The sequence below is a fragment of the Rattus norvegicus genome, chromosome 17 (genome assembly GCF_036323735.1).
Source record: "Rattus norvegicus strain BN/NHsdMcwi chromosome 17, GRCr8, whole genome shotgun sequence".
Taxonomy (NCBI): Eukaryota; Metazoa; Chordata; class Mammalia; order Rodentia; family Muridae; genus Rattus; species Rattus norvegicus.
In genome coordinates, this window is record NC_086035.1 from 72,548,461 (window position 1) to 72,576,452 (window position 27,992).

A 27,992-nucleotide genomic window follows, 5' to 3' on the forward strand; every position below is an offset into this window, starting at 1 on the left:
CAAAAGCCTTGGTAAGGATATGGCTAGAATATTCTACCCAAATGGTATTATACAAGGGCAAAAACTCATTCAGATTCATAATACTTAAAAGACAAATTCCTATGCCAATTAAAGGCAAGATTTCTATCAGCTTGTTCAGGTAGACACTGCCTGGTAAGCAGAGATTATGGACAAATGCACTGGAAAACTGTACGACACCATTTAAGTCATCTACTTTTGATCGTGCCTCCATGTTTTGCTCAGTAGAGAAGACCAGACAATCTAACTCAAGAAAATAAGAAGTGGTTGAAGTAAAAAACAGGACACAGATCGTTTTCCTCTACTTATGTGTTTCACAAGAAAACAGAGCTCAGAGAACAAGATTCATGCCTTTTACCCATTTTTAAGTTAGGATGACACTGGTCAGCCTCATACTATCAAGTCCTCCATTGCACTCAATACATACTTACCCAGGTAGCATCAGATCCTAGGGAAGGCAATATAGTCAGTCTCTAGCTAAAAAGGAAAAGGTCAAAAGGAACGTCTAAGTCTTTAGATGAATCAATTCTAGATATAAGTAAGAGAAATTAGAAATTTACCTTCACTAGCCAGGTAAGGTCATATTTCTTTAATTGAGAAGTTGAAATCACAAATAGATTAATAAGGTAACGCTACATAAAATGTATCCTTTATAAAAAGAAAACACACCACTCTCAGATGTAGAGAAGAATAGCTATCTATCAGGAAGATATACAACGCATGAGAAATTCACCAGCCTGGAGCCACAAATCATGGGCAGGGAACTTGCTGGAGGATAAATGGAGAATGAAACAGAATTGGAGTAGCTTTAGAACTGAAGTTATGGATGACGCTTGCTCAGGAAGCAGACCTAGCAACACAGACCTGACAGAGAAATAAATAAGATCGAGGGGTAGCAAGGCATTTCAACTCCTGACAGGCTAGAAGGTTCATTCTGCTGATAAACTCATGGCCTGTCCTATTGGCGCTCTAAAATCTCAGAATACTGAGGAAGCCATGAGGTAAAATTCAATTCTTGAATGAGTAGTAGAGATGTCGAAAGGTTTTAAAATTAAAAAAAAATCTGTGTAGACAGCATATGTGTGTGCATATAAGTGATCAAAGTGAGCAAAGGGTGAACACACACCTGATTGTATGTGTCTTGAACATGTATGGGGGGGGGAGTGCGTGCACCAGGGGAGGCTGGAATTTAATGAAAAGTATCTTTATTGCTTTCCACCTTGTCATTTGAAATGGGGTCTCACAATGTCTTGTTTTTAAAAGTAGAGATTTTTTGCGGTGTAATCCACAGACCAGTGGGCATGCAGAGGGTTGAAATTTTTCTCTAAAATATTATGTTATTACTTAGCACCTTCCTCATACTAACACTGGGACCATTTGTGACAAAACAAGCATATAAAACGGAAGGCCCTAGCACAGACTCAAGAAGTGTCATAGACTCAGGAAGGTAATCAAACGCACGCTGAAAGTAAATGGGTGGCATTGTAGTTGTAGGCTGCCTTAATGAAGCAGAGCAATGATTGACGTTGTGATGTGAGCTTTGGTGGTATAACATTGGCTTTTAACCTCGAGGAATTTTCTTTATTTCACATGAAGTGAACATTCATTAGACACTTTGCTGATACTGCAAAAGAGAAGATTTGAAACTCTGCAAGGCAAATTAACCTCCTTGAGCCCATTGTCATTAGCAGTTCCTCCACAGACAGGTGAAGCTTCCAGCTGGTTAATTAAGACACATCTATGTTCCTAAAGAATTACCAAACCACCCTTAATGTAACTTTTACATGCACATATACATACCCCAACACACACACACACACACACACACACACACACACACACACAGCTTGTAAATTAATGGTCATAAAGCAATGGGTTTATCAGTATTAAACTAAGAGAATCTAAGAGTGTAGACACAATATCACCAGTTGACTGATAAAATCTTTTTAAAAAAATTTTTAAAAGTACTTTAAAATTTGTTTACATATATGCCTATGTGTCTTATCGTGTGTGGTGGGGGAGGTGCCTACACAGTCAAGAAGAGGGTGCTGAATTTCCTGAAGTTCCAGTTAGAGGAGGTTGTGAACCACCCAGTTTGGGTGCTGAGAACTGAAATTGAGTCCTCTGTAAGAGCAGCAATATTCTTTTTGTTTTGTTTTGTTTTGTTTTTTCTTGTGTTTTTTATTTTTTCTTTTATTTGATTTTTTAAATTTACATGTCAGATGTTAACCCCCTTTCCTGGTTTCTCTTCCAAAAACCCACTATCCCATCCCTCTTCCCCCTGCTTCTATGAAGGTGCTCCTTCACCCACCTACCCACTCCCTCACACTCCCCTGCCCTGTCATTCCCCTACACTGGGGCATTGAGCCTGCACAGGACCAAGGGCCTCTCCTTCCACTGATGCCCAACAAGGCCATCCTCCGCGACATATGTGGCTGGAATCATGGGCCCATCCCTGTGTACCCTTTGGTTGGTGGTTTAGGTCCTGGAGCTCTGGGGGCTGTGGTTGGTTGATGTTGTTGTTCTTCTTATGGGGTTGCAAACCCCTTCAGCTCCTTCAGTCCTTTCTCTAACTCCTCCATTGGGGACCCCATTCTCAGTTCAGTGGTTGGCGAGCAGCAATATTCTTAAATGCTGCCACCTCTCCAACTCCCGCATAACTCTCAATTTCAAAGGCTACAAAAGATACACAAAAGAATTAAAGCAATGCCATGCAGTTGAAATAAAAGACAGTCAGGAAGCAGTGCAATAGACATTTGGCCAATGGACTTTGGTGCTCAGTGAAGAAATGTTAGCCCTCTCAGTGAATGATGTCAGAATGGTTGTTTGCCCACATGAAGAAAGACAAAGGAAAAAGAGGGGGAAAAGATACTAAAATGTACCTCAGACAGTGTATTCATATGAACGTGAGATGAGTTGACTCCATCTAAAACACAGGTATATAAAGCCTTGGGAAGTAAATACTGAGACATTCATTGGCAAGTTTGTCTTGGGACATAGAAAAAAATTCAGAAAAGGAATAATAGATCTATTGGACTCCATAAAATAAACTCCTGCCCTTTGAGGTTTATTATTATTACAAGGGATATAAGCTACCACCTAGGAGAATATTTTTCTTCTTCTTGCAGAATTGTAATAGAAGCTTGCATCCAGAATATGACTATAAAGAAGTTGTCCGATGCAATAGAAAGGTAATGGTCTAGGTTTAAAATTGACCACAAAATTTACATAAACATTCCACTAAAGAAGATATATGAATGGCAAGAGAGATAATCAGTGCGGTTGTCAAGAAAATGGAAATTTAAATGACAATGACGTATAGCCATGTACTTATTAGAATTGCTCATGCTAAAAAGCCCCAGAGCGCAAACATTGAGGAGCTGTCGAGTCCAAACTTTTAGAGCCAAATTAATCCTGTTACCCAGCAACCCTATCCCTAGGTGTTTGTCCAAAATGAATGAAATCTGTGCTCAGATAAAGACCCATGTGAAGGTATTTGTGTCAGCTTTGATGACAGCCTGAAACAGAAAATGACCCAAAAGATCATCAGCAGATGAATAAATAGTCCCCAAACGGAGCGACACATAAGTGACCAATTGGTTTTGGGAAAGTGGTATCATTCAGTGGAGACAAGACAGCCCTCTTAACAAGTGACGCCAGGAAAACTAATCACCCGTATAATAGACAAATCAATTACAGTCCATCTACACAGTAAAGCACAATTAGCAGTCAAAAGGACTGAACCTTGTTACTTGCACATTGGACAAATCTCAAATGCACTTCGATGAACAGCTACATGAAAGAAGTCAGATTGAAAACCTGCCTGTGGCAACAGTGCCGTTGATAAGACATTTTTGAAAGGGGGGAAAGTTGTAGGGGACAAAAATGCTCACATCACTTCAGGAAGCTAGCAGTAGCCAAGGCTTGGGTAGTTACATCGAATGGGAAGAGGGATACTCTGGATCCATGGGAATACTCTTCTGTTAATGAATCAATAAGGATTCATTTATCAAAACTCCACAAGCTGTAGTATTTGAACTAAGTTTTATGCTTAAAATGAATGTATGTAAAATGTCCCTTCAGGAGCATAGTCTGGATATACTTAGACTGGAAGCACAAAAGTACCAGAATCAATGAGCTCTCACCACCCACAGCTGTTAGGAGAGTAGACCATAGTCGATGACCTTTATTTACCTAGTATGCTGGGTAAATCTTCCTGTCTTGTTCTCTCCCTACTCTCTCTACTATAATATAGTCAAGGACTTACCAGTGATCTGTCAATATTTCCAGAGTCTAAGAGATTTAATCGGTTCTAGCAGAAGAAAACTTAAAAATGTAATTTTAGGAGAAATTGGTTCATCAACCCAGATATGATTACCAAAAACATAAAATAAAAATATGCCCTCTGCATGTGTGGACAGCAGCTAAAAATTTAGAAATGAATAATTTGCTAGGTCCTTGAAGGAAATATTACTTGACTGTGATGTGGGTAAGCTCATCACGGGGAAGAAATCAGATATGGAGGCACATGTGGTGTCTGTAAAGACTGATGCTGGCTAGAAGAATTCTGCAAATCTGTGAACTTTCCCCATCATATGGAGAAGCTCAGGATCTAAAACTCAACACAACTTATTGTGTGGTGTGTGTGTGTGTGTGTGTGTGTGTGTGTGTGTGTGTGTGTATGCGCGCACATGCCATGGACGCACATGTATGTGAAGGCCAGAGATCAACATCAACTGTCTTCCTCAATTGCTTTTCACCTTGTTTTTTGAGACAGGGTCTCTCACTGAACCCAGAGCTTACTTATTCATCTATACCGTTTATCTGCCCCTCTGCCCCTCTGCCCCTCTGCCCCTCTGCCCCTCTGCCCCTCTGCCCCTCTGCCCCTCTGCCCCTCTGCCCCTCTGTCCTTCTACCCCTCTGACTCTGCCTCACCAGCATAGGGTCACAACCATACATGGCCATAACTGGTTATTTAAACATATCTTCTGGGGAGGCAACTAGGGTCCTCATATTTGACCCCAAAACACTTTATGGCAGTGTCGTCCCTCCAGACCCTTGGTACTTTACTTTCTACACATTCAAGAGTGTGATCTTCAAGACCATATTGGATAACGTTCGTCAAATATTAATTTGTCAAAATATTCATATTTGTCATTGTGCTTCCTGTTTCTCATCCCTTGTTCAAATAAAGAGCTATATTCCGATAGCCTTGGGCTCAATGCAGACTGGTAACTAACAATTGTAGAGCCTTCCTAAGATCTCGGGGCTCCATATGACCCCGCAATCAGCCCGTCGATATTCTCTGAGTGTGAAAAGATAAGGTGATTAGAGAACTTTGAGTATAACAAGAAGCCATTTATCCCATTTTCCCAGTGAGGAGGTGTCCCGCGCGCGACTTTTCGCCGGCAAGGAGCACGCGGACATAGAAATCCTTACTGTGACCACTTTATTAATCTTAGAAGAGGAAAAAGCCACGCCGCGCCAACATGGTGCACTTATAAAACCCTAGTGCGGCGCACCCACACCTGATTGGTTGTTACCCATGATCTCATAAGGCACGCCCCGGAGTGGGCAAAGACCTGGCACGAAGGCACTCTTGCACATGCGCACAGTTAACTTCCTGAAAGGGGGGCCGGCTGGCGCGGCGAAGGTTGGCGCCATCTTGCAATGGCGGAGTCTATCCTGACCTACCACGTGGGGCGCAGTGGAAGACAGCGCCATCTAGTGGTGGCGAATGTATTGCGGCCCTCTACAAGGAGGTGGCTCAGAGTAAGCAATCTCATTGAAACTTTCATATGAAATATTATCTTCTACAGATCTGAAAATGTGGGCCAAAATTCCTAACGACTATGTCAGTATGTCACACTGCATTCTGATCTGTTTGGTCAAAACCATGTTAAGATAGAAAACCAAATTCTTGGGGTTCTGGGAATTATAATTCTCTTACTACCACTTCTACTTAAAAAACTAACAAACAAACAAACAAACCAACAGCCGCCACCAACATTTACATTATTTTGGGGGATGGGGATAAAAGTCTCATTTAGCTTTTGTTCATGATTCTTCTATAAAATACATAGGATGGGTTAGAAAAAATGATTTTTAAAGCCACCACTTACACAAAACAAAAGCCTGTGAGTTATGAAATGCCCAAAAGTAAGATAATGTGAATTACTTTTGAGAGAAAGTGAGAGTGAGAGCGAGAGCGAGAGCGAGAGCGAGAGCGAGAGCGAGAGAGAGAGAGAGAGAGAGAGAGGGAGGGAGGGAGAGGAGGGGGGAAAAGACGCAGAGGTAGAGACAGAGTCGCAGAGAGAGAGACAGGAAGGCACTACCTGAACCCTGAATCATACTCAGAAACATTCACACTAGGTGGTTATCACTCCAACACTTGAGGGCTAAAGGAAACATTCATGCCTCTCCCACTTGACCCTTCCATCATGCTCTTCTCGAGACAGAGACAGAAAATCCTAGCGAGCTGGTAAACATAAAGGGTCGCCTATGAGAGTTGTAAGAAGTAGAACAGTTCTGTTTGTCAAAATTTCTTTTAAAATAGAATTTTATTAACTCTTTGATAATTTCATACATGAATGCAATGTATTTTGATCATAATTCACCACCCATTTCTACTCCTATCAGATCTCCACTCCATTCCAAATCCTTCCCAACTTCCTGTCCTCTTTAGATATGTATGTGTATCTATCCATGAATGTGCATGTACGTGTGTTTGTGTATATGACATTTGTGTATGTGTATATGTACATATATGTATATATGTATGTGTGTATGTATATGAATATATGATCTACCAAGTTCAATTTGTGCTGCTCATATACTGATAGGTATAAAGCTGTCTACTGGTACCTGTTTAACCTATCAGAGGCCATAGCTTTAAGAGACAATAACTGACAATGACACTTCAGCTAGGGGTAGAGCTTGTGAACTCCTTCCCTTTTTGTGCTGGAAAATTGACTGGCTTGATTTTTCGCAAGTCTTAAGCAGGCATCCACAGCTGCTACAATTCATGAGTGAAGGTCCTTTCATGTATTAAAGACACTGACTCCAGTCCTCCCTTACCTTTGCCTCTTATGACCTTCCTGTCTCCTCTTCCATGGTGGCCCCTGAGTTTTGGGGGAGGGGGAGTTTTATAATGTCCTATCTATGGCTGAACACTCCATTGACACTTACCTTCTGCACGTTGACCAATAGTGAGTTCCACGTTAACTGTGGTTCTCTATACCAAGAAATTCTGCTGATGAGATCAGAGAGCTGCACTAACCTATGGGTATAAAAATATGAATTTAGAGGGCAGTTTGACCCTGTGCCCACTGAGCAGAAAGGAGTAGTGGGTTCACCCCTCAGGCCTGTGAATTCTTAACCCAAGAATGAGTTCTTGGCCAAATTCACAGTACTAAGTATAGATCCCTTCCTGTGGAGTGGGCCTTAAATCCAATCAGAAATCAGTTGGTGAACCTCATAACAATCATATCACTATTATAACCAAGGAAAAGTTTCTGGAAAAGAAAGCAAAGGAAAATGGGAGGTGGATCAACAGGCAGTCCACAGACCGGGATGAAACTATGTTTCTCCTTAGTCCTCCAATGGAAAGCAAGGGAAGCCTCTCCAATAGGCTAGATCTAGTTGCGGACACGTCATCAAAGCCATTTAATCCATTTGGTTGCTGAGTCTTTCCACTGAGATTTTTATTTTCTGTTGTTTTTGGCTGAGCTTTTAATTTCCAAAATTTCAGTTTTAAAAATAATGAATCTTTATTGAATTCTTTATTCATACCCTGGATTGACTTATTGTTCTGTTCAACCACTTCTTCCTCCTCTTTTTGAATTTATTGAGCAGTTTGCATCCTCTTAGACTCTGCTAGCTCTTATGATCATCCTTTTGGATTCTTTGTCAAGATTTTATCCAATCCATTTCCTTTCGAATTGACTGCTGTAGAACTAGAATTGGGGAAGTCCTATTGTTTGAAAATTTTCAGTTTCTGTTTTCAATTTCTGGGATGGGATTTGTGCATTTGGGATTAAGCTTTTTTTAATCATTGCCCATATTATTTTAATTAATGTATTTGCAATGTTCAAATACAATAAGGTTGAAGTATGGTGAATGTGTCACTTCTCTTCACTGGACTGGGGTATAGCTCAGTAACTAATTCCCCAGCTCCTGTGTTCAAACCAGTTATGATTTCCATGAATACCCCAGGAAAGGGTACCAAGCACAGAAGCCAGCACAATGGATGGTTAGGCCCCACACTAACCAGTTGGGGTGACAAAATACCTGTCAAAAAGTGACTTAAGGGACAAACGGTTTGTCTTGGCTTACAGTTCAATTTGCTACAGTCCATCATCACCAGGAAGATGTGGCAGCAGGGACTACAAGTGGCAAGTCGAATTTCATCCACAATCAGGAAGCAGAGGACGAACAGGAGGTAGAGTCAGGCTATGAAACCTCAAGGTCTGCTCCCAGTGGTTCACTTCCTCCATCAAGGTTCCACCTCCTAAAGATTCTACAACCTTCTCAAATTGCACAGTTAGCTGAGGACCAAGGGTTCAAGACCCAAGTCCCTGGATATCATAACTAGAGGTGGCTTTCAGCCTCTAGGTGTGGAAAAGCTTGTTGTTGCATTCTCCCTGACGTACCTTAGACCCTAGTGGACTTCATCCTTGTATGTCCCCATAGGCTCATGCCAATGAGTCTTTGGTCCTCAGCTTGTGGTACAGCTTGGGAGGAAATGTTGTGAAAGCTTTAGGAGGTGGAGCCTTGCTGGATGCAGTGGACCACTGGGTACAGCAGTCCAGTTTGAAGTTTGATAGTGTGACCCCATAAATCAAGCTTTATGCAGACAGCAAAATTTTTATTACTAATCGCATTTTCTTTTTTTTTTTTTATTAACTTGAGTATTTCTTATATACATTTCGAGTGTTATTCCCTTTCCCGGTTTCCGGGCAAACATCCCCCTCCCCCCTCCCCTTCCTTATGGGTGTTCCCCTCCCAACCCTCCCCCCATTGCCGCCCTCCCCCCATAGACTAGTTCACTGGGGGTTCAGTCTTAGCAGGACCCAGGGCTTCCCCTTCCACTGGTGCTCTTACTAGGATATTCATTGCTACCTATGGGGTCAGAGTCCAGGGTCAGTCCATGTATAGTCTTTAGGTAGTGGCTTAGTCCCTGGAAGCTCTGGTTGCTTGGTATTGTTGTACTTTTGGGGTCTCGAGCCCCTTCAAGCTCTTCCAGTTCTTTCTCTGATTCCTTCAATAGAGGACCTATTCTCAGTTCAGTGGTTTGCTGCTGGCATTCGCCTCTGTATTTGCTGTATTCTGGCTGTGTCTCTCAGGAGCGATCTACATCCGCTCCTGTCGGTCTGCACTTCTTTGCTTCATCCATCTTGTCCAATTGGGTGGCTGTATATGTATGGGCCACATGTGGGGCAGGCTCTGAATGGGTGTTCCTTAAGTCTCTGTTTTAATCTTTGCCTCTCCCTTCCCTGCCAAGGGTATTCTTTTTCCTCATTTAAAGAAGGAGTGAAGCATTCACATTTTGATCATCCGTCTTGAGTTTCGTTTGTTCTAGGGATCTAGGGTAATTCAAGCATTTGGGCTAATAGCCACTTATCAATGAGTGCATACCATGTATGTCTTTCTGTGATTGGGTTAGCTCACTCAGGATGATATTTTCCAGTTCCAACCATTTGCCTACGAATTTCATAAACTCGTTGTTTTTGATAGCTGAGTAATATTCCATTGTGTAGATGTACCACATTTTCTGTATCCATTCCTCTGTTGAAGGGCATCTGGGTTCTTTCCATTTTCTGGCTATTATAAATAAGGCTGCGATGAACATAGTGGAGCACGTGTCTCTTTTATATGTTGAGGCATCTTTTGGGTATATGCCCAAGAGAGGTATAGCTGGATCCTCAGGCAGTTCAATGTCCAATTTTCTGAGGAACCTCCAGACTGATTTCCAGAATGGTTTTACCAGTCTGCAATCCCACCAACAATGGAGGAGTGTTCCTCTTTCTCCACATCCTCGCCAGCATCTGTTGTCCCCTGAGTTTTTGATCTTAGCCATTCTCACTGGTGTGAGGTGAAATCTCAGGGTTGTTTTGATTTGCATTTCCCTTATGACTAAAGATGTTGAACATTTCTTTAGGTGTTTCTCAGCCATTCGGCATTCCTCAGCTGTGAATTCTTTGTTTAGCTCTGAACCCCATTTTTTAATAGGGTTATTTGTTTCCCTGCGGTCTAACTTCTTGAGTTCTTTGTATATTTTGGATATAAGGCCTCTATCTGTTGTAGGATTGGTAAAGATCTTTTCCCAATCTGTTGGTTGCCGTTTTGTCCTAACCACAGTGTCCTTTGCCTTACAGAAGCTTTGCAGTTTTATGAGATCCCATTTGTCGATTCTTGATCTTAGAGCGTAAGCCATTGGTGTTTTGTTTAGGAAATTTTTTCCAGTGCCCATGTGTTCCAGATGCTTCCCTAGTTTTTCTTCTATTAGTTTGAGTGTGTCTGGTTTGATGTGGAGGTCCTTGATCCACTTGGACTTAAGCTTTGTACAGGGTGATAAGCATGGATCGATCTGCATTCTTCTACATGTTGACCTCCAGTTGAACCAGCACCATTTGCTGAAAATGCTATCTTTCTTCCATTGGATGGTTTTGGCTCCTTTGTCAAAAATCAAGTGACCATAGGTGTGTGGGTTCATTTCTGGGTCTTCAATTCTATTCCATTGGTCTATCTGTCTGTCTCTGTACCAATACCATGCAGTTTTTATCACTATTGCTCTGTAATACTGCTTGAGTTCAGGGATAGTGATTCCCCCCGAAGTCCTTTTATTGTTGAGGATAGCTTTAGCTATCCTGGGTTTTTTGTTATTCCAGATGAATTTGCAAAATGTTCTGTCTAACTCTTTGAAGAATTGGATTGGTATTTTGATGGGGATTGCATTGAATCTGTAGATTGCTTTTGGTAAAATGGCCATTTTTACTATATTAATCCTGCCAATCCATGAGCATGGGAGATCTTTCCATCTTCTTAGGTCTTCTTCAATTTCTTTCCTCAGTGTCTTGAAGTTCTTATTGTACAGATCTTTTACTTGCTTGGTTAAAGTCACACTGAGGTACTTTATATTATTTGGGTCTATTATGAAGGGTGTCGTTTCCCTAATTTCTTTCTCGGCTTCTTTCTCTTTTGTATAGAGGAAGGCAACTGATTTATTTGAGTTAATTTTATACCCAACCACTTTGCTGAAGTTGTTTATCAGCTTTAGTAGTTCTCTGGTGGAACTTTTGGGATCACTTAAATATACTATCATGTCATCTGCAAATAGTGATATTTTGACCTCTTCTTTTCCGATCTGTATCCCTTTGATCTCCTTTTGTTGTCTGATTGCTCTGGCTAGAACTTCAAGAACTATATTGAATAAGTAGGGAGAGAGTGGGCAGCCTTGTTTAGTCCCTGATTTTAGTGGGATTGCTTCAAGTTTCTCTCCATTTATTTTAATGTTAGCAACTGGTTTGCTGTATATGGCTTTTACTATGTTTAGGTATAGGCCTTGAATTCCTATTCTTTCCAGGACTTTTATCATGAAGGGGTGTTGAATTTTGTCAAATGCTTTCTCAGCATCTAATGAAATGATCATGTGGTTCTGTTCTTTCAGTTTGTTTATATAATGGATCACATTGATGGTTTTCCGTATATTAAACCATCCCTGCATGCCTGGGATGAAGCCTACTTGATCATGGTGGATGATTGTTTTGATGTGCTCTTGAATTCGGTTTGCCAGAATTTTATTGAGTATTTTTGCGTCGATATTCATAAGGGAAATTGGTCTGAAGTTCTCTTTCCTTGTTGTGTCTTTGTGTGGTTTAGGTATAAGAGTAATTGTGGCTTCGTAGAAGGAATTCGGTAGGGCTCCATCTGTTTCAATTTTGTGGAATAGTTTGGATAATATTGGTATGAGGTCTTCTATGAAGGTTTGATAGAATTCTGCACTAAACCCGTCTGGACCTGGGCTCTTTTTGGTTGGGAGATCTTTAATGACTGCTTCTATTTCCTTAGGAGTTATGGGGTTGTTTAACTGGTTTATCTGTTCCTGATTTAACTTCGATACCTGGTATCTGTCTAGGAAATTGTCCATTTCCTGAAGATTTTCAAATTTTGTTGAATATAGGTTTTTATAGTAAGATCTGATGATTTTTTGAATTTCCTCTGAATCTGTAGTTATGTCTCCCTTTTCATTTCTGATTTTGTTAATTTGGATGCACTCTCTGTGTCCTCTCGTTAGTCTGGCTAAGGGTTTATCTATCTTGTTGATTTTCTCAAAGAACCAACTTTTGGTTCTGTTGATTCTTTCTATGGTCCTTTTTGTTTCTACTTGGTTGATTTCAGCTCTGAGTTTGATTATTTCCTGCCTTCTACTCCTCCTGGGTGTATTTGCTTCTTTTTGTTCTAGAGCTTTTAGGTGTGCTGTCAAGCTGCTGACATATGCTCTTTCCTGTTTCTTTCTGCAGGCACTCAGCGCTATGAGTTTTCCTCATAGCACAGCTTTCATTGTGTCCCATAAGTTTGAGTATGTTATATCTTCATTTTCATTAAATTCTAAAAAGTTTTTAATTTCTTTCTTTATTTCTTCCTTGACCAGGTTATCATTGAGTAGAGCATTGTTCAATTTCCACGTATATGTGGGCATTCTTCCCTTATTGTTATTGAAGACCAGTTTTAGGCCGTGGTGGTCCGATAGCACGCATGGGATTATCTCTATCTTTCTGTACCTGTTGAGGCCCGTTTTTTGACCAATTATATGGTCAATTTTGGAGAAAGTACCATGAGGAGCTGAGAAGAAGGTATATCCTTTTGCTTTAGGATAGAATGTTCTATAAATATCCGTTAAGTCCATTTGGCTCATGACTTCTCTTAGTCTGTCGACATCACTGTTTAATTTCTGTTTCCATGATCTGTCCATTGATGAGAGTGGGGTGTTGAAATCTCCCACTATTATTGTGTGAGGTGCAATGTGTGTTTTGAGCTTTAGTAAGGTTTCTTTTACGTATGTAGGTGCCCTTGTATTTGGGGCATAGATATTTAGGATTGATAGTTCATCTTGGTGGATTTTTCCTTTGATGAATATGAAGTGTCCTTCCTTATCTTTTTTGATGACTTTTAGATGGAAATTGATTTTATTTGATATTAGAATGGCTACTCCAGCTTGCTTCTTCTGACCATTTGCTTGGAAAGTTGTTTTCCAGCCTTTCACTCTGAGGTAGTGTCTGTCTTTGTCTCTGAGGTGTGTTTCCTGTAGGCAGCAGAATGCAGGGTCCTCGTTGCGTATTCAGTTTGTTAATCTATGTCTTTTTATTGGGGAGTTGAGGCCATTGATATTGAGAGATATTAAGGAATAGTGATTATTGTTTCCCTTTATATTCATATTTGGATGTGAGGTTATGTTTGTGTGCTTTCATTCTCTTTGTTTTGTTGCCAAGACGATTAGTTTCTTGCTTCTTCTAGGGTATAGCTTGCCTCCTTATGTTGGGCTTTACCATTTATTATCCTTTGTAGTGCTGGATTTGTAGAAAGATATTGTGTAAATTTGGTTTTGTCATGGAATATCTTGGTTTCTCCATCAATGTTAATTGAGAGTTTTGCTGGATACAGTAACCTGGGCTGGCATTTGTGTTCTCTTAGGGTCTGTATGACATCAGTCCAGGATCTTCTGGCCTTCATAGTTTCTGGCAAGAAGTCTGGTGTGATTCTGATAGGTCTCCCTTTATATGTTACTTGACCTTTTTCCCTTACTGCTTTTAATATTCTTTCTTTATTTTGTGCGTTTGGTGTTTTGACAATTATGTGACGGGAGGTGTTTCTTTTCTGGTCCAATCTATTTGGAGTTCTGTAGGCTTATTGTATGTCTATGGGTATCTCTTTTTTTAGGTTAGGGAAGTTTTCTTCTATGATTTTGTTGAAGATATTTACTGGTCCTTTGAGCTGGGAGTCTTCACTCTCTTCTATACCTATTATCCTTAGGTTTGATCTTCTCATTGAGTCCTGGATTTCCTGTATGTTTTGGACCAGTAGCTTTTTCTGCTTTACATTATCTTTGACAGTTGAGTCAATGATTTCTATGGAATCTTCTGCTCCTGAGATTCTCTCTTCCATCTCTTGTATTCTGTTGGTGAAGCTTGTATCTACAGCTCCTTGTCTCTTCTTTTGGTTTTCTATATCCAGGGTTGTTTCCATGTGTTCTTTCTTGATTGCTTCTATTTCCATTTTTAATTCCTTCAACTGTTTGATTGTGTTTTCCTGGAATTCTTTCAGGGATTTTTGCGATTCCTCTCTGTAGGCTTCTACTTGTTTATTAATGTTTTCCTGTGTTTCCCTAAGTGTGTTCATGTCTTTCTTGAAGTCCTCCAGCATCATGATCAAATATGATTTTGAAAGTAGATCTTGCTTTTCTGGTGTGTTTGGATATTCCATGTTTGTTTTGGTGGGAGAATTGGGCTCCGATGATGGCATGTAGTCTTGGTTTCTGTTGCTTGGGTTCCTGCGCTTGCCTCTCGCCATCAGATTATCTCTAGTGTTACTTTGTTCTGCTATTTCTGACAGTGGCTAGACTGTCCTATAAGCCTGTGTGTCAGGAGTGCTGTAGACCTGTTTTCCTCTCTTTCAGTCAGTTATGGGGACAGAGTGTTCTGCTTTCGGGCGTGTAGTTTTTCCTCTCTACAGGTCTTCAGCTGTTCCTGTGGGCCTGTGTCTTGAGTTCACCAGGCAGCTTTCTTGCAGCAGAAAATTTGGTCTTACCTCTGGTCCCGAGGCTCAAGTTCGCTCGTGGGGTGCTGCCCAGGGGCTCTCTGCAGCGGCAGCAACCAGGAAGACCTGTGCCGCCCCTTCCGGGAGCTTCAGTGCACCAGGGTTCCAGATGGTCTTTGGCTTTTTCCTCTGGCGTCCGAGATGTGTGTGCAGGGAGCAGTCTCTTCTGGTTTCCCAGGCTTGTCTGCCTCTCTGAAGGTTTAGCTCTCCCTCCCACGGGATTTGGGTGCAGAGAACTGTTTATCCTGTCTGTTTCTTTCAGGTTCCGGCGGTGTCTCAGGCAGGTGTCCTGCCGCTCCTGGGCCCTCCCCCACGGGAGCCCAGAGGCCTTATACAGTTTCCTCTTGGGCCAGGGATGTGGGCAGGGGTGAGCAGTGTTGGTGGTCTCTTCCGCTCTGCAGCCTCAGGAGTGCCCACCTGACCAGGCGGTTGGGTCTCTCTCTCACCGGGTCTGGGAGCAGAGAGCTGCTGCAGGCCGGGATCTGCGGGTGTGGGACTTCCGGTAAACACAGAACGTGCCCGGTCCTAGAGAAATTCTGCTTCCGTGTGTCCCAAGCTCACCAGGCAGCTTTCTTGCAGCAGAAAATTTGGTCTTACCTGTGGTCCCGAGGCTCAGGTTCGCTCGTGGGGTGCTGCCCAGGGGCTCTCTGCAGCGGCAGCAACCAGGAAGACCTGTGCCGCCCCTTCCGGGAGCTTCAGTGCACCAGGGTTCCAGATGGTCTTTGGCTTTTTCCTCTGGCGTCCGAGATGTGTGTGCAGAGAGCAGTCTCTTCTGGTTTCCCAGGCTTGTCTCCTAATCGCATTTTCTTATTCCTGGTCTTCTCTCTTCAACCTCGCAGAAGCTAGATAATAGTTCCTATAGTTACCTGTAGGCCCCTGCCCCTGCCCATCTGTCCTCTGAAAAGCCACTCAGTTTCCCACCAGTGTGCTTCTCAGACCAGACCTGTAGCATGTGGAAAACAGCAACAATGACTCAAGCTTTCCCCTTCTAGCTACAGGTCCTCTGTGTGCCAAGGCTCGGAGAATAGCCCCTTGACACATTAGCTGGGCCCAGAGTAGGTCTCTAGAGCTGCTCTCCAGTGCTCAGCAGTGGTCTTTATAGTTTGGCTTCTTGCTGTTGCCCTAGTATGATGCTTAGAAGAGAGGTTTTGCCCAGCACCATGTGGTATGCAGATACCAAGACTCCAATCTGGCTACGGATTGGCCGGGTGAGGGATCTGGTGGTTGCACATTTTAAGTCTCTGGTTTAAGTCTTTGGTTTTTTATGTTATGATTGTTTCATTTTTATTTCAGTCTCTCTATGTGCTAATGTGCTAGCCTGGCACCCTTTTTCTCTGTCACTGAAGGTGGGGTGCAGATTTTCCGATTTTCCTTTCATGGTTCTGACCCTCCACAGTCACAATCACTGCATATCAAGAGCAGAGCGCTGAGCCGTACAGAACAAGCTGGGGCTCTCTTTCCTTCTCTTCCAGTTTCTAAAGTTTCCTTTATCATTCCTTGCTACAAAATCTAATGTCTCTCCAAAGCTGCTCACAGGATAGACACTCTCTACTCTCCCTCATTGTTTCCTGGGAGAGTCTATCAGTCAGTGCTCAAGCACTGTCCAGTGCCTTCTGTCAGAGGTGGTGGTGTTTATGCTTTGCCTTGGAAAAGAAAAGAATTTGTGTGGTTTACTACTACTACTATTACTACTACTACTACCACTACTACTACTACTACTACTACTACTACTACTACTACTACTACTACTACTGTTATTAAAGTGTGTGTGTGTGTGTGTGTGTGTGTGTGTGTGTGTGACTGTTTGTCGGTACGTATACCTGTGCCTGAGGGGTCTCATGGAGGCCAACAGAGGGTATGGATCCCTGGAACTGGAGTTGCAGGGAGTTGAGAGCTGGCAGGTGTGGGTGTGGACAGCTGAACCCTGGCCCTCTTCATGAGCAGGAAATGTTCTGCATCATTAAGGGATCTCTGTAGACTCCTCTATGGCTTCTAGGAACCACTTTTGGAGCAAAAGAGGGTGGGATACAGGACAGCAGTACAGGAGAAGGAGACAGACAGACCTTCGGAGATGCTTCCACTCCCTTGTGTTCAAAGTACTCAGGATGCCACGGAACCCTGCTGTGGTTTGCCCTGGAGTTATCTGTATTTCGATGCTAATTCTGCTGCCCCAAGGACGGCTGCTTAGTCACACACTCAGGACTCAGGCGACTTCACCAGAACCTTCTCCCCATTTAATTTGTAAAATACAGGTGAGGGCTGCTACAGAATAGAACGAGACCTGTCATTGGATGAGAAGGAAGGATGGGCGGGAGAAAAGTTTAAGGGAAGGGGAGGAGACTGGAACGGAAAGGAGGAAGAGACGGAAGAGACAGCAGAGTAGCCGCGGGACAACATGGAAGCTGGCGTTATGGCTCCACGCTGCACATTTACAGGTTGTTATGAATGTTCTTAAGGGATGGATGTGTGCAGGGCTTTGTATGTTTAAGTGGGCAATTATATCTTATCAATTGGATTTAAGATTATTGTGCTGTGTGATGTTTCATGTAGCGATTTAAGTGTAAGAAAGTGTGCGGCAGCTAGAGACACTGGGCCACCACGGAGTTGGGATGTGTGTTTCTGGCATGGAAAGCTGCCTGGGGAACTAGATAGGTAGAGAGATTGCAGACGGCTCAGAGAGAGGCCTTCAGCAGTGTGATATGGGATGGAGCAGAGCGGGCGAGACGCTTTGCTGGCTGAGACTTAGGATGTCTAGCAGATATCTTGGGGCACTGCGGTGCCAGACCAAGTAGGGCTAAAAGACAGCCATTTTATTTTTTATATTTTTACAACAACAAAACCCCACTTGGGAATCATATTCTGAGCCCCAGTAATACTAATTAGTACTGATGGAGAAACCAACCAACTTAATGGGGGAAAAAAACATCAAAAACAAAGCAGGGACTGGTAAGATGGCTCAGGGGGCAAAGGCTGTAGGTGCCAAGTCCGAGGACCTGAGTTCTTTTCCTGGAACCCATGTGGAGAAAGGAGATAACTAGCTTCCCCCCAAGTTGTTCTCCCACCTCCACATGAGCACCATGTACTCTGCCTCCCTACATTCAAAACCAATGGATAAAAATGTGAAACTAGATCAACATATGGTATAAGAACCAGCAATATAGTTCTTCTGTGGTATCGTGTCTGCCTACCACACATGAGGCCTGGGTTCCATCCCTAGTATTACAAAAATTAAAAGAAAAATGAAAGTGAAGTATATTTAAAAAAAAACAAAAAACGTTTAGCTAAAACCCATTTGTGGCTTGCAAAGACCAACCTTACATAAAGAAGCTAAGTAAGTGTATAAACGCCCTTCTTAGATTATCTAGGAAGGTTTAGAATGAAGGCAAAGTCTAAAGAAAAATTATTTTGCATTTAAACAAAGAAACTAGTCAAAAAAAAAAACAAGCTTGGTGACATTTCCCACTGGTGACAGTGGGTCACCATGAATCAAGACATGATAGAGCCACGTGCCCAGAGATTTTCACATATGCACAAATGGTGGCCTGAGCACTCAGAGGCTCCAAGAGTATTATCCATGTGTTCTTTTCCTTTGGAAGGTACGCTGTAGAAGCGATGCTGTCACCAAACAAAAGAGCGGGTGACATTCAGAGCTTATGGACCAGCAATGGTGTATCACTGAAGAAGTGGCCACCATCAGGTGGTTCATTTAATCCAGGGATGGCAAAGATTATGGTTGACATATGAATAGTCTTCTAAAACCTGACATGTTATTTTCCTTGAGGAATGGTCTCTCTCTGTAGCCCGGGTTGATCTTGAACTTGTGAATCTCTGGTCCCTACTACCTGAGAGCTGGGATTAGAGGCTTACACCGTCACACTCACTTTACAGTCTAAGGTGACATTGAAAGCTGAAGCTGAGGGAGGGAGAAGAAATCCTCTGCTTCATTCAAATGCTGCTTTTCATCATGTTTGCCTTCACAATGTAAGAGTACTCAATAATTTAGTAAGTGTGTAGACATATCATTGCCAAAATTCAATGGACAAACAAGTACGTGGTGAGTAATACATGAAACTCCTCTCTCATTTCTCTTCACAATTGGACCTTCCTTTCCAAATCAATACTCTGTTTCTAAAGCCTTTAAATCATGTGTTTTCGCATGTAAATACATAAGTGTGCATGTACATATGTTATTAAAAAGGAAAACATATTTCGGGAGGCTTATATTTATGTTCAAATATGAGAAAATTTGACCTTATAAAACAAAAGATGAAAGAGGAGAAGGAAATTAAGTTGATTAAGTCAGAATTTTTTTAAGGTGGAATTTTCATTTTAGAGGCTTATAGTAAAATACCTTTAGATGAAAGCAATTTTTTTAATTATCAAGACTAAAATACTAGAATATAATTAAAATATGCTATAATAGCTGTAAAGAAAAAAATCACAAACTTCTATCAATCTTAACAGCAAACGGTCAAGCAGCTCTCAAAAAAAATAATTAAGAAACAAAAGATATGACTTGAACACAATGTAGGGCAAAGCAGGCTCAGGATGAGGGCCAGGAGTGCAGAGACGGGGAATCTAAAACTGAGCCAAGTTGAATACACTTAAGGCACTCAATAAAATACTCAACATATGCCATAAACAGGGACTCCAAGCTCAGAAGCAACCAACCAACCTGAATGGGTGGCCTCTCTCTCTCCAAGCTCCAATAGAAGAACCCAGTGGAGCCTTTCCATCTCCCTCCCTCTTCTAGTGCCTGCTTCTAGAAACTATTATGACTTAGCCTTCTCCAGCCACTGGTCTCTTCCTCTTTCTGACCCACATGTTTTGCCTCCTCCCTCCCCAGCTCAGTCTTTGTCTGTCTATCTCTGTGTCTGTGTCTGTCTCTGACTGACTCTGTCTTCGTTTCTGTCTCAGTCAGTCAGTCAGTCAGTCTGTCTGTCTGTCTGTCTGTCTCTCTCTCTCTCTCTCTCTCTCTCACACACACACACACACACACACACACACACACACACACACACACACACACACACACGGAACTCTCCTGGCCAACAAACAGATCCTTTTAAAAAACAGAACAGCTAATGACAGACTTTTTTTTCAATGGCTGAGAAGGGAGGGAAAAGCAGAGAGAATGAAATCCCCCAGGACTAACATATTAATTAGGTTTGTTCCTCTCAAACTTACCAATTCAATTGCACGATCTCGACTGCCAATTATGTCAGGTACAAATCACTAATTCGATTATTTCGACAGCAGTTTTTGGTGTGTGAGGTCTGTTGGGGACACAGCAGAGAGCAAACATGCAAGACCTATTGACCTCAAAGCACACACGAGTTCCCATCTGAGATGTAATTGCAGCTCGGCACAAGTGAGGGAGGCAGGTTAATTCTGCCTTGAAGAGCCCTCTGAATACCTCTCTTGGCAAGCCATTCATCTCTAAGTAGCTGCATGTATAGAATACCCTCATTCACTCCTCCTAGTGAAATCTAGAGAGACCCTTGAGCATAGGAAGGAGTAAGAAGGGACACAGTCCTTCATCAGATCTGCTGCTAGAGTTTAGCAGGTCATCTCCAAATGGGAAGCACCCCACCTTTGCGAACTCCATAAATTTAGATATTCAGCTGTGTAGTGTGGGAAGCTGGGGAGGTGTGTCCCCCAAACAACATGTGTTCTTGGGATTTAATATGTTTAGCATCTGGTGACACTTATCAGGAAAGAGAACAGAAATTATAGGCAAACTTGACAGAGCTTTTCTGGCCAGACAATGAATACTTTCTTTTGTGTGGCTTTCTAATACTTTAGTTTGAAATGGCTGTGCACACTCAGGAGGTTGTAAACCAGCACAGAAGGTCTGTCTGTCCTTCCCTGAACTTCGTTTACTGACGTTGATCTTATGGATCGATAGGAAGTTGTTGAAGCCAGAAAATAGACATTGGTATAATCTGTAGACCATGTGCAGATAGATTTCAGTAGGATTGCCTGTTTCATGTGTGAGCCTGAGTGTGAGTGTAGTGTATGTGAGTGTGAGTGTATGAGTGTACACACATATTTTGTTAGTACTAGATTTTCATTGTGCTATCATGGATAGTTCTCTTTCACCACCACCTCCATCATCATCACCACCACCACCACCTCCATCATCATCACCACCACCACCACCACCTCCATCATCATCACCACCACCAACACCAACACCACCAACACCATCACCACCACCAACACCACCACCACCACCACAACCTCCACCACCACCACCACCTCCACCTCCACCACCACCACCACCTCCACCACCACCACCACCTCCATCATCATCACCACCACAACCTCCACCACCACCACCACCTCCACCTCCACCACCACCACCACCTCCATCATCATCACCACCACCACCACCTCCATCATCATCACCACCACCACCACCACCTCCATCATCATCACCACCACCACCAACACCAATACCATCATCACCACCACCACCTCCATCATCATCACCACCACCAACACCAACACCACCAACACCATCACCACCACCACCACCACCACCACAACCTCCACCACCACCACCACCTCCATCATCATCACCACCACCAACACCAACACAACACCACCAACACCATCATCACCACCACCACCACCTCCATCATCATCACCACCATCACCAACACCAACACCACCAACACCATCATCACCACCACCACCACCACCTCCATCATCATCACCACCATCACCAACACCAACACCACCAACACCATCATCACCACCACCACCACCACCACCAAACATTAGATATAAGACCATTCTAGAAACACAAAGAGCTTCTGATTCACACTATTCCTAATCACTAATGAATAATTCATTCTCTGTCTCTATAGTTTCCTCATTTGGAGAAATTGTATAGGTAGAAACACACAATGCATGAGCTTTGGTGATGGTTTTATTGGCTCATCATAATTCTCCTGAGACTTACTAATGTTATTGTGCCAAGTGATTTGTAAAACATATATAATATATTAAGTGCCAATGTAATATCATGTCAATCTCTATTGAAGACTTTGCTTCAAGTCAATATGATACTCTGGTCCACAGTTAATGGCTCTTAATCAATCTGGGTGATGGAAATTAATCAGTAACGAATGGCTTTTGTTTTGCCTTAACAAAGGCACTTCATCCAGGATCATTAAAGAGCAGTTGAATATGTGATTTCAAGTGCACATTGTCCTTTAAAATTTCCAGTTCAAAAAAAATATCTCTTACTGGCACCTCGTTGCTGAAGTGTGGATAGTCAACAAAATATAAACAGACTTCCAGTTCAGTGAAAAGCTTTTCATTAGACAAAACAAAACAAACAAGCAAACCAAGTTTATGGTAGAGAGGTCACATGCTCAGTCAAGTGCTCAGCTTATATGTATGAGAACACAGAATTGTCATTTAGAAACCAGCCAGGAGAACAGTTAATACATTCAGTGCCAAATGTTGGCCTATACATATGCCTACTCTAACAAGTGCATCTGCACACACAAATATGTACCCCACACACGCATACTCACACGTATGCATGCACACACAAAGATATATAAGACACAGACAGACATACACACAGAGATACAGAGACAGAAAAACCACACACAAACACACACACACAGAGAGAAAGAGAGAGAGAGAGAGAGAGAGAGAGAGAGAGAGAGAGAGAGACACAAAGGCAGAGAGACAGAGAGGAATAGATAGACAGACCCCACAGAGACTGAGGGACAGAGGTACAGAGACAGAGACACACAGAGATTATGCTAAGCAACAATCTTCCTTCCATGAAGCCATTGTCAGAGGATGCTGGGGCGGGCAGCATAAGATCACATAATTCAATGGCTCTTAGATTACACAACACTGTGTCACTTCTGTTTCTTAGCACGCGGCATATGTCAATCACGTTTTCAACTAAGAGAGAGTCTCAGCCTCTCACTACTGACATGAGAGCTACACCCAGATTGGCTGCTACTTAAATTTGTGTAAGCCATGGCTGATAAATGATATGTGGAGCCTTTTTATGAGACACTAGCTTCAGGCAGAGATTTCAAATGTAAATTGCTTGGTTTTTTTAAATTAATTTAGCACTCCCAGAAATGTTCACCTCAACCAAGATTCATAACCACCCAATCTTAGCTTTCATCTGACATCACTATTAGAAAATTTTATACACTCTTGCTCTTACTCCTTGCTCTCCTCTTCTCCACTCTCCTGCCCTCTTCCTTTTGTCCTTTCTCTCCCCGTTCTCCCCTCCTTCCCTCCACCTGCTCATGGCCGGCCTTTACTCATTCCCCCTTCTACTCTTCTTCTCTCATTAAACCTCTCCACGTGGGAAAGAAGAGAAAATATTATACAAACTACACTTATTTGTTATCCTTAAATAAAGTTCTTTTATTTTTCCCTTGAGAAACCATTCATACTCGCTATACATAAATTGGGAAGTACACCTAAGAAAAAGAGAAATATTTTTGATAGCTTCAGTCTCCAAGCATGGTTTATTTCCAGTCTGTCCTTCTTTGCTCCGTGAAATTCATTGTAGAACCTATGAAATAAACAATGTACAAAGTGTATGTTCTCTCTGGAAAAATAGGAGATTGCTATGTTACTTTATGTTCTTAATGTATCATTCATCAGGCCGCACTTTGTAAGAAACCCCTTTATTGTTCTATTTCACTCTTTGGTGAAGTTCAGAGAATTGTGTGTTCTGTTATAGTAATGCTCTGTTTCTCTGTTTGTTTGTCTTCCTCTCTTCCTGTGTGATCACCGGTCTCTCTTCTATCTTTATTTTGCCTACCCTGAGTATAAAATATATTTTAAAGAAAACTTTTATTTATTTACTTGAGGTAGAGTGATTGTGTGTGTGTGTGTGTGTGTGTGTGTGTGTGTGTGTGTGTGTGTGTGTGTACTCTTCTATTGGGGATAGAAGAGGGCATTGGACCCTGTAGAGGCTTGAATAAGATTAGCTTCCATAGAATTTTGTATTGGCCTGCTTACTCCCCAGATGATAGGCTGTCAAAGAAGGATTAGGAAGTTTGGCCTTGTTGGAGGACATGTGTCACTAGGGGTTAAAGTTCTCAGCACTTTCCCACCACCATGTCTACCCCTGTACTGTACACTCCCTTCCATGATGGTAATGGACTAACCCACTAAAGCTACAAACAAGCTTCCAATTAAACATTGCTTTTTATAAAACTGTCTTGCTCATAGTATCTCTTCACAGCAATAGGATGTTAAGACACACCCTTAGATTCAGAATTATAGCAGTTTTGAGTTGTCTAACATGATTGCTGGCATGAGAACCAAAGCACTCTTCTTAAAGAGCAAGAAACACTCTTAATTACTGAGTCATCTCTCAAGCCCCCTGAGTATAGAGGTGATAAAGTGAGGTCTGGTCACCTTGGAAGATAAAGTGAGTGGTCAGAGAAAGGATGATGTGAATATGATGTTTAAATGTGAAATTTTATTCATAGGTTCATATGTTTGAACATTTGGCCCCCATAGGCTCTTGTTTGAGAAGGTTATGGAACCCTTAGGATGTTGGTCCTTGTTGGAAGAATTGAGTCAATGGGCAAAGGCTTTGAGAATTATAGGTTGTGTGGTGGTTTAAATATACATGGCCATTGGACATTGCACTACTTGAGGACCCAGCTTTACCTCTCCTAGGCAAATACCCAAAAGATGCTCCAACATACAACAAAGACACATGCTCCACTATGTTCATAGCAGCCTTATTTATAACAGCCAGAAGCTGGAAAGAGCCCAGATGCCCTTCAACAGAGGAATGGATACAGAAAATGTGGTACATCTACACAATGGAGTACTACTCAGCTATCAAAAACAATGACTTCATGAAATTCATAGGAAAATGGATAGAACTAGAAAATACCATCCTGACTGAGCTAACCCAATTACAGAAAAACATACATTGTATGCACTCACTGATAAATGGCTATTAGTCTAAAAGCTCAAATTACTCAAGATACAATCCACAGACAACATGAAGCTCAAGAAGAAGGATGACTAAAGTGTGGATGCTTCAGTTCCTCTTAAAAGGGGGAACAAAAATATTCATAGGAATGGATATGGAGACAAAGTTTGAAGGAGAAACTGAAGGAACAGCCATTCAAAGCCTGCCCCACGTGGGTATACAGCTCACACATATACAGCCACCAAACCTAGACAATATTGATGAACCCAAGAAGTGCATGTAGACAGGAACCTGATACAGCTGTCTCCTGAGAGGCACAGCCAGAGCATGACAAATACAGAGGCAAATGTAGCAGCCAACCATTGAACTGAGAATAGGATCCCTGTTGGAGAAATTAGAGAAAGGATTGAAGGGGTTTGCAACCCCATAAGAACAACAATACCAACCAACCAGATCTCACAGGGACTGAACCACTACCCAAAGACTATACATGGACTGACCCATGGCTCCAGCTGCATATGTAAGAGAGGATGGCCTTGTTGGGCACCAATGGGAGGAGAAGCCCTTTGTCCTGCCAAGGCTGGAACGCCCAGTGTAGGGGAATGTTGTGGGGGGCAGGAAGGGGGAGTGGCTGGGGAGGGGGAACACCATTATAGAAGAAGGGGAGGGGGATGTAATAGGGGGCTTATGGCCAGGAAATGCAATAACATATGAAATGGAAATAAAAAATATCCAAATATAAATAAATAAATAGGTTCTTGTGCTTGAATGCTTGGCTCATAGGGAGTGGCATTTTAGGAGGTGTGGTCTTGATGGAGTTGGTGTGGCCTTTTTGGAGGAACTGTGTCACTGTAAAGACAGGCTGTAAGGTTATATATGCTCGGGTCAGCCACAGAGTCCTGTAAGCTTAGGTTTTTCAAAACCTCCTTTAATTATGACTCTTAAATACTTCAACCTTCCTTATAACACACCACACACCAGAAGTAGGGGAAAAAAAAGGTTAATGGGAAATGGGATTGTGGACCTGTTTAGGTATAGTTTTTAGAACGATTCCAATCTTCGTTGTTAGCAATCTAGTCCACTTGGCAAACACTAAACATGAATCAGTAGCAGTAGCTTGATCCAGAAGAAACTGCAAGGCTCTGCAGACAGGCATGAGTCCACTGAAGTGGCAAGGTGCAGCAGGAATACCACCAGAAGTTCTCTGATGTGTTTCTCTCCACAAAGTCAGGGCAAGCGATGATCAATAAAGAAAAAAAAGAAAGCAAGGCGAACCAACACAAGAGTGTCATCAGTAAAGAACAGCATCAGCAAAGGCCAACGAAAAGCAGCAAAGAGTTGGAAGGCGAACCAATACAAGAGCATCATCCACTGTCTGTTGGATTATACTTACAATCTTTCCAAATATCACGTGTCCCCTCAAAGTCTGCTCCAGCAAAATATCACATGCCCTTTTACCAGGCAGCACCCAGAAAAACACCGCATGTCTGTTTTCAGCAAAACATCCTCTCATAAGACAGTTTCCAGAAAAGCATCACATGACACAACTGAGTCTCCAACACAACCAGAAATTCCCACTTCACAGTCCCTTTCTGCTGCCTGCGGATCAAGATGTAGAACTCTTAGCTCCTTCTCTTGCACCATGTCTGCCGGGATGCTGCCAGACCTCCCACCATGATGATAATGGACTAAACACTTCTTGCTGACAATGATAATACCCCAATACCATCCCCCCCCCTCTCTCCTTCCTGAGTGTGGACTCAATATGATCAGCTAGCTTCCTGCTTCTTCTTGCCATACCTTTACCCTTCCCACAATGATAGACTCTATAGCTTTGCAATTGTAAACCATGATTAACCATTTCTCTCTTTAGCTAATTTTTGTCAATGTATTATTTACCACATCCACAGTGAGGTGGGGGCGAGCCCATATAGAAAGTTATAGATGATAAGGCCTGATGGAGGGAAAATTAAATAAGAAAAAGAAAAGTTTATGAGTTCAGAAAGAAGAGAGGGAAATAAGATTTAGTGTGAGACATGGAGTCTACAGGATCGTCTCATGTGCGGACATTTAGAGCAATGCTGGCTCAATGCTCTGGACCAAGAGGACACATTATAGAGCTCAGGACTGTGAAGGTAAAAGCTTCAGTGTGAATTTTGACACCAAATCTGGTGTAAAACATTGGAAGATCTGAGAAACTACAGGGAGTTGTTAATAACAGGAACAATATCTAATAGTAATAAAAGTGATAGTGTTTTATAGTCAGTCTGTTGATTGTGGGGCAGAAGTCTTCCTTCTCCATAGCAGGAGCTGGGTTTTGCCTCCCACTGCCTACCTTTGTAGGATGTCCTGGTTTAGAGCTAAGAGACCAGAAGGCTAAAGTACTATGGTAAAGAGTCCATGATGAAGAGCTTGACTGTCAGATGTACTTGGACTAACTCCGTAACTTCCCATTACCAGCTGAATGATCTCCCTGAGACATCTCCTCCCCTGGGAAAGCAGTGCAATGACTTTGTCTTCCTGGACTCACTTGTCTGAGGGGATAGATCTTCATGGCCAGGAGAAAAAACACCAATAAAAGAGGCTCAGCTAACGCCAGGAAGAGTATTCTTTAGAAAGGCAAAATTTGGAGGGTCCATGTCTTAACACTGTAGCTGTCATACAGATGAACCGAGTCTCCTAGCTCCAGAAAATATTACAGACACTTGAAAAGCTGTGTGAACATATGGTGACAGTGTGAGCCGTGGGTGGATTGTGCTTATTACAAGAGAAATCCGAGGCAGAAATAGATGGTAAAAACAAATAGATAACTCTCCAAGAAACCTTATGTCAGCCCTGCCTGGGGTCACATTTTACTCCAAACACTGAAGTCCAACAGAGTCCCATAATGGTTCAAATGTTGGCGATACCTCCCTGTCAGCAAAGGGAGGGAAAGATGGTTAAGGATTAGACATGGCAACAAAGGCTGAAGTGGTGCCTCAGCAGTTAAGAATGTGCATCGCTGTCATAGAGGACCCAGTTTCAGTTCTCAGTAATCCATGTTGGGAGGCTCGGAGGTTAACTGTAACTTCGGGATCCAACACCTCTGACCTCCACACACAGGTGCGCTTGCATTCATATACCCTCATGTATGTAACTTAAAAAAAAATAAAAGTAACTCTTTAGAAATCAGTAACAGCTGGAAATGCAGATCGGTGGTGGGGTGCTT

At 42.3% G+C, this 27,992-nt stretch overlaps 1 protein-coding gene across 7 annotated transcripts in view; it reads left to right on the forward strand.

Moving 5' to 3' along the window:
• Positions 1–5,576: 5,576 nt before the first annotated feature.
• Positions 5,577–27,992, forward strand: part of LOC120097741 (uncharacterized) — a 120,596-nt gene continuing 98,180 nt past the window's right edge. For 5 of the 7 annotated variants that reach the window (XR_005495421.2, XR_005495422.2, XM_063276800.1 and 2 more), the window contains exon 1: positions 5,577–5,790. The gene's annotated coding sequence lies outside the window, so the exon portion shown is untranslated. The remainder of the gene's footprint in view (positions 5,791–27,992) is intronic. The other 2 variants (XR_010058971.1, XR_010058972.1) reach the window with 2 other exon arrangements.